Raw genomic sequence first — 6,842 nt, 5'->3', positions numbered from 1 at the left:
GCAAAGAAATGGTGACTCTCCATACGGTTCCCGACCAAAGTGTGTGACCATTTCCGCGCCTACCGAAACTTGGCATTTGCTTGAAATTCCCGATGTCAAGTATGGAGGCCGTCTGCTGACACACACGTCCCTTAGACGGATATGCAAGTTGTCGCCGGATCCGTCTCTTAGTCAAGTACCTTTTTGACACCCTAAGCCGACCACTTGCATCATACAAAAAACTTAGACCGACCTTAGGTTGAGAACTTTGCATGTCGCATTCATATTCATGATTAGTGTGACAACGTGCTACTTGTGTATTGTGTGGGCGTCTTTGCACGCGTGAATGGCTAACCTCGAGTTCTAGCTTGCCAAAACCAATTAGCCTCCAACTAGGAAACCAAACCCCTAGGAGCATCATTCAAACCTCATGCATCTAAATTGCCGATTTAAGGTCTTTTAGGAGTGCCACTCCATTTGATTCAAAACCCTTAAACACGCCTCACGCACAAATGCCAAATTCAAAATTCAATCCAACGGCGTCATAATGCCGGATTTTCGAGTCCAAATTCCAAGTTCCAAATTCAAAATGCAATCCAACGGCGTCATAATGCCGGATTTTCCATTTCAAACCTCAAGTTTCAAATTCAAGTTCAAATCCAAAGACGTCATAATGCCGGATTTTCTAGTCCAAATTTCGAGTTTCAAGTCCAAATTTTCTAATCCAAACCTCAATTTTAAAATCCAAATCCAACGGCGTCATAATGCCCAATTTTCTAATTCAAATTTCGAGTTTCGAGTCAAGATCCAAATCCAACGGCGTCATAATGCCGGATTTTTCAATTCAAATTTCAAGTTTCAACTTTCAAGTCAAGAATTAACGGCGCCATAATGCCGGATTTTCTAGTCAAAACTCCTATTTCAAGTTCAAAACTCAAATCCAACGGCGTCATAATGCCGGATTTTCTAGTCAAAATTTAAAATTCCAAGTTCAAAACTCAAATCCAACGGCGTCATGCCGGATTTTCTAGCACTAGTGGAAAAACAGTCATTTACGTCGGTCATTTAAGCTCATTTGCGTCGCACATTGGTGCGACGCAACTGGCTGCGACGCAAATGAAAAAAGTCATTTGCGTCGCACATTTTGGCGACGCAAATAAGAGTCATTCGCGTCGCACTTTATCTAATCTGCGACGCAAATGACGTTTTTTTTAACATATTGAAAAGTCATTTGTGTCGCAGATTAGCTAAAGTGCGACACAAATCACTTTTTAATATGTTAAAAAAACGTCATTTGTGTCGCAGATTAGCTAAAGTGCGACACAAATGACTTTTCATCATGTTAAAAAAAAGTCATTTGCGTCGCAGTTTTAGCTAATCTGCGACGCAAATGACTTTTGGATATTCTAAAAAAAATGAGCTGCTGATTTTATTTAATCTAAAATAAGCAGCTTTCGTTACTAGTATATTCAGAGCATAAAAATAAAAGTAAACTAGGTGAAAATTTCGACAATATTTCCTTTGTAATTTGACCCTCCCCAATACCGGGAATGTTATAATTCATAAATATATACCTGTCAAAAAGTTTACAACCTAATAAAAGGCAAATTCACCATAGATCAACCAACAAGTTGATAACCTAACTACACTTTAAACATAAGTGTAAATATTACAATAAACTAGCTAAATATCGACATTGCTCATAAAGTAATCAGCCCAAATATCTTTAAAGAGAAATTGTTAACAAACTCGGTAACAATTACTAATTTGGAACAACAATCTTGCTCTTGATAAGAAACTGAGAATTGTCACCTTTGATCTTCAAACCATAGCAGAAAACGCCACAGCAGACGAACTCTCTTTTGTCAAAATGGTTTATGCAACCTGCTTTACCATATCAGAATAACCTAATGTTAGAAACACGTCTACAATTCCACACTAACACTCAAGCATCTATACTTCTTCAATATCAGATGAGACAAAACTTTGCTTTATGGGGCTATCTTTTAGGGACGGAGGGAGTACAAAATATAATTTTTCTCTAAACTTCAAGCTACTATTCTAAAAGTTCTCCATTGAGTGAAAAGAATACTATAGAACAAAGAAGGAAATAAATACCGCTGATTGTATTCACTAATCTCGGTCAGCGTAAGGGCGCCATACAGGTTCATCAAGACCCCCTTTTAGAAATAAAAATAAGGAAATTAATGGCCAATATATAATGGGATATAAGGGGGGGGGGACTATCTCAATAGGAACACAATGCAGAGAGAAAATATATTTACTTGTGCCTGATAAACCCATCCTATCATCAAATATATTTTCTAAACACGAAACACAAAGCATTATCTAAGATTGAAATTCCATTCAAATGGGTAAACAATAATCTCCATAACAATAGCTACACAGATTTCCTTCTAGAGGTTTGCCCTGTTTAATAACTTGTATAGACAACAATAAATGACATTTAAACCACCATAAGATACAACATCTGAAACTTGGGGAACCTAGTGGTGGTGAAAGTCTGCTCCTTGTTCTGAAAGAAACAATAAACTCCTGTGATGATGAAACAAGCCAGAATGTCCCTTAGCAAAAGGAACACTTTCATAAACTCGTGATGCAGCATATAAATCAGTGCCCGTGATTCCGTGAATCATCACATTATTTTTGGAAGATAAAACATGATTAACTTTTAGTTGCACCTATGTAGTCAGTGTTTCTAATAGGACTTGTTAACAAAAGATCTTTGGCTTGATTTTCTCAGTTGTGCTCAGAAGTCTGAAGAAAAATAACCTGTGTTCATGGATGTAATCATATGCTTTTGAGTGTGCAATGGCAATCCAGTCCATGGTTTTATTGTATACACCAGTTGGTAGAGCAGACGTTGCCGCCTCCAACATGTCAGGATTACCGCCAGGCCAAGCACCAGCACAGTATGTCAACATACAAAAGACATGAGGCTCATTAAATGTTACCCAGTAGTCTACCACATCTGAAACACTGCCAACAACAACCCTGCAATAATAAACCACAGACCAAGTATTACTAAAAGGAATTCATATCAAGGGAATAAGTGATAGATGTATAGTATGATCCAAATGAAAGCCCGGCATGACAGCTCCCACAGGTAGAGTATCATTACAAAAAAAAGCTGAAAGCAGTTTACCTTGATGCACATTGTATTAAACACAAACCTACTTTGTTACTTATTTGCCTTCACATAAATAATGAAAGCTGATAAATGACTTTCGATCAAGATCAACAGAATAGACACTCTCCAAAGCAAATTGAGTCACTTATTTTAGGCGAACTGAATCAAGCTTCCAGGATTTTATAAGGCAATTGCCCCCAATTTCCATAATTGTACAATGAAGTCTAGCAATCTAGAATTCTAGATGGCTACTACTAGAAACTAGAAAGTCCCCCCCCCCCCCAAAAAAAGCATGCAAAATAAATCGTGTTCATTGGGCCATATGTGAGGAAGGACTGGAAATATGAGAGAAGTGAGAACTTAATAAGATTTCAACAATACGATCCCCATGGTCAAAAAACTTTCCGAATGAAACAAATTCTAATTCTAACTGAGTCTCCGAACTTAATTGAGGTGAAGCTAATTTAACTTGGTCATAAGTTAGAGCTAACAGAAGCAACACAAATATTTGGTACAATTATGCTTTGGAAAATGGAGTGGGTAAGAGCATTGAGTTCTAGCAGGAAAATGGGCCAATGTCTATATCAGAAACCACTATTCTAAACATCTTTTTGGTGGAAGCAAAAATAAATAGATACACCAAAACCTAATAGAGAATCAAATGTTTAGATAATGATCATTTGATCTAGTCTGCCAGACTAATGTGACCGATGGCATGTATGAGCATAACAGCAATTTTATTTATGAACATCAAGCAGAGACTACAAAACAGAAGACAAGTTGTCCCATAATAGAAAAAACAGATTACAAATTGGAACAAGTGATAAGGAATGCAGGTACTGGTTAGAATTTGCTTAAGCATTATAGAACCGACTTGACTATTTTACTTCTACCACCTGATCAACAATATAGAAAACCTCTCCGCACTAATAGACCTGACATGTAAATAGTAGGACATGGTAAAACTAGCATAATCAGAGTACTGAACATGCCGAAACTTGGATGGATACAAGTCGAATATTTGATTAAACAAAGTTGATCAAGCAACTTAACAAAGTTGATCAGCAGCAGAAATGAAGTGTCTGTCGAAAATTAATAAATTCAAATTCAAATTCAAAAGTAGAAACTTACCACACAGACAAACTTCAATACGAGATTTTTGGTAATGTCATTGCATCATAAGCCATTATCTTGGGCAAACGAAAGAGTGTTTCTAATAATATCCACCACATCCATTTCTATCCTAGGAGGCTAGGACAATGGCCTTAAACACCATCACAGTAAGACAAAAGCATTGTTATCAGGCTATACACTAGTATATATTTAACCTACCAGTTTATCATAAACTTATCATGAACCTAGACCAAAAGATTTGGGTATAACGAACCTTGTTCTCTTTGCCACAGAAACAAAAAATCTTAAGACTACAAGTGGGATATGTACAGGGGATTTAAAGTTATAATCCTTATAGGAACACTCATATAACCAAGAGACCAATATAAAGTGAAGTATCAAATCAAAACCCAAAAACACCGAACTATCAACCTAATGTCTCTAAAATGAGATAAGTAAACATAATCTCACCATTTGAGAAAAGGGTTCCCAAAACAGAAGTTGTCACCAGTAAACAAAAATTGTACAACTCCATCGTAACACCTCTGTAAATGGATGGCAGACGATTATTAAAGAAATAACATAAATTGGATGTCTGGTATCTCATATCTCATAAGGTTGGACCTCAGCTCAAAATAACCCCTAGAAAAATCAAATTTTCCACAGAAACAGGAACACCAATCAAACTTCCACCATGTTTACATAAATCAAGGTATTTAGTCTTAAGAACGAAAATGGAGACACAATCGTCAACCATTCATCATTAATCCAGTTCAATTTCCATTCAAAGTCAAGTTCAATCACAATAAAACAGAATCAAGAACATTAATTTCAAAGCTGAAGAGAAAATGAGCAAACTCAATAGAATTCAATCGAAAATCCAAAATTACATAAACTGAAGTTCAAAACCCTAACTAAATGAAGAATGAAGGAGACAGATGGAAGCATTACAAAATTCTCACCTCCGACTAACCGTCCCGCCTCCTTCCTCCACCTCGCCGCCGTCAATCTAGTTTCTCCTGAAACCTCCGCCGTCAAGCTTCCCTTTCCAAGGATTTCGAAATAGATGCTTCGATTGCGACAGTAGCAAGGGTGCGACGCTGGCGGTTTCAATGACGCTTCCACCTCCGACACCCTCCTCCACCTCTTCTACGGCCCCGATTCTCCCTCTTCCGTTGTCGAAACCTATGATTTATCATAAAGAATTGAAGAATAAAAAACTTAAACAAAAGTGAAAGTTCTAAAACCTAAAAGAATTGAAGAAAGGAGGAAAGAGATGGAAGACTTACCTCATTTACAAACCGAATTTTTGTGCAAGAACCTTGCCGGAGGAAAATTTGAGCGGCGAGGTTGAGGAGAGAGAGGCAGAAACTGGATCGGGTTTGAGGAGAGAGGAAGAAGCAGGGAGTTTAGGAGAGAGAGAGAGAGTGTTTGAGGAGGGAGGTAGAATTAGGAGAGAGTGTGTTTGAGGAGAGAGGTAGAAACCCATTGACACGTCCGAATTTTTTTTACCTAGTCATCTGCGTCGCAGATTAGTAATTCTGCGACGCAAATGAGGTAATATTTTGCGTCGCATTATTACTAATCTGCGACGCAAATGACTCTGAGATCATCTTAGAGTCATCTGCGTCGCAGATTAGTAATTCTGCGACGCAAATGACTAATTTTAATGCTTAAAATTGTCAATTGCGTCACATGTTTAAATGTGCGAGGCAAATGTGGTGATGCAAATGATTGTTTTTCCACTAGTGTAGCTCAAACATTCAAGTCTTCAAATCTCAAACTCAAGTTGCCAATCTCAAAACCTCAAGTTCAAATGTCTAAACTCATGACCGGCGTAATGCCAACCTTTTCGACTCAATCTGTCAAACCCCAAATCCCGTCTTTCGAGTTTCAAGTCCTATACTCAAAGTTTCAAGTTCTAAATTCATACCATCGTAATGCCGACTTTTCCATTCCATATTTCAAACCTCAAGTTCGAAGTTCAAAATTCCAAACCTTCAAATCTCAAATCCTATATTCGAAGCTTCCGATTCCAAATCCATGATGGCATAATCTCCCTCATTCAATCTTATTTTCAAACACTTCAAAATTCCAAGTCCACGGCGGCATAATGCCGGACTTTCAAATTCCCAAATTCAATGTCTCAAATCCATGGCCGGATTTTCCATATTCAAAGCTTCACATCCTATATACAAAAGTGCATCTTTTCCATTTTAAGGTTCAAACTTCGAATCAAATTCAAACTTCAAACTCATTTTCGAGCTACAAATCCTTGCTTTCCATTACTCTCAGATTCAAAATCCCAAACATTTCCAATGGGTTGAAAATCCCTTGAAATAGTACAAATTCAAATTCATATTCGATGGATTCAAACTCCCCAGAAATAATACAAGTTCAAAATTCCTATTCGATGGGTTGAAATTCCCCAGAAATAATACAAGTTAAAAATTCTATTCGATGGGTTGAAAATCCCTTGAAATAATACAAGTCCAATTGTCAAATGGGTTAAAAATCCCCTGAAATAATACAAGTTCCAATTCTCCAATGGGTTGAAAATCCCCTGAAATAATACAAGTTCTAATTCTCCAATGGGTTG

The 6,842-nt window shown here is 37.3% G+C and overlaps 1 long non-coding RNA gene across 1 annotated transcript; it reads right to left on the bottom strand.

Annotated features, from left to right (window-relative positions):
- Positions 1-1,530: 1,530 nt before the first annotated feature.
- On the bottom strand, positions 1,531-5,668 carry LOC110803691 (uncharacterized). The gene is made up of 5 exons (XR_002537534.2): positions 5,533-5,668; positions 5,206-5,428; positions 2,773-2,994; positions 2,098-2,159; positions 1,531-1,863 (listed from the first exon to the last, which is right to left on the bottom strand). It is a non-coding gene; the product is annotated as an uncharacterized lncRNA (long non-coding RNA).
- Between the last annotated feature and the right edge of the window lie 1,174 nt (positions 5,669-6,842).

The sequence above is a fragment of the Spinacia oleracea genome, chromosome 4 (assembly GCF_020520425.1).
Source record: "Spinacia oleracea cultivar Varoflay chromosome 4, BTI_SOV_V1, whole genome shotgun sequence".
Lineage (NCBI taxonomy): Eukaryota > Viridiplantae > Streptophyta > Magnoliopsida > Caryophyllales > Amaranthaceae > Spinacia > Spinacia oleracea.
Note: the sequence above shows the minus strand (reverse complement) of the source record. Positions and strands in the feature narration are given on the sequence as shown.